The 921-nt window shown below is 29.8% G+C and overlaps 1 non-coding gene across 1 annotated transcript; it reads right to left on the minus strand.

The window, feature by feature from the left end:
• Positions 1-201: 201 nt before the first annotated feature.
• On the minus strand, positions 202-330 carry LOC130797387 (U11 spliceosomal RNA). The gene has a single exon (XR_009038854.1). It is a non-coding gene; the product is annotated as a U11 spliceosomal RNA (small nuclear RNA).
• Between the last annotated feature and the right edge of the window lie 591 nt (positions 331-921).

The raw sequence follows: 921 nt of genomic DNA on the forward strand, positions 1-921 counted from the left end.
GTATGACTATTTTTAAATACTCATGTTGTTTATTTGGTACTTATTTGAATGTTATGTGAGTTTTATATTTTTAAAGTGTTTATTTACAAATATCAAATGAAAGATTGTAAAATTATCTTTAATTTGAAATATTTATTATATTACCACCATTTACGTGTCCCCGTGTCCGCCATTTTAGTGCAACCTAGTGTTTAACTGAGATTGAGGGTCGGCCAAGCGAGCCAACCCTTCTAGTTTGCACAAATTATGTCGGCCATATGTCTTGATTTCCATACAGCACTCACCAAATCAAAGGGTAAGCATGGCATAATTAGCCAACCGACCCTTTTAAATATGCCCCAAGGCTGTTTGGTCTTGTTTATAGCTAGTCATTACTAATTACCTCTTCTTCTAAGTCGATGTGGGACAAGCATAAATTACCACTTGTTTGGTCTTGTTTATAGCTAGTCATTACTAATTACCTCTTCTTCTAAGTCGATGTGGGACAAGCATAAATTACCTCTTGTTTGGTCTTGTTTATAGCTAGTCATTACTAATTACCTCTTCTTCTAAGTCACTAACAATAGGTCTAGTTCCGAACATTATTAAGTTTTAAATTAAATACGATGAATTATTAGCGTAATAGATTTATTATTTTAAAGTATTCAAGGTCACTAACAAGTATAAATACATAATATCATATAAAATGGTTATGGTTACTTGATTAATCTAATTCACTTTATTATATATAATAAGTTTCAATTATCAAACTTAGAAATACAATCGATTATTAGTGTAATAGAGTAATGTATATTCTAATAGCCTATGAGATAGTTTAGATTATTCTTATTATTCATTCAAACAAATCGAGTTTCGATTATCGAGTTTTAATATTTAATCAATTATCAAAAGTAGCAACATGATGCATTACGAATAATCAAA

Source organism: Amaranthus tricolor, chromosome 12 (assembly GCF_026212465.1).
Source record: "Amaranthus tricolor cultivar Red isolate AtriRed21 chromosome 12, ASM2621246v1, whole genome shotgun sequence".
Lineage (NCBI taxonomy): Eukaryota > Viridiplantae > Streptophyta > Magnoliopsida > Caryophyllales > Amaranthaceae > Amaranthus > Amaranthus tricolor.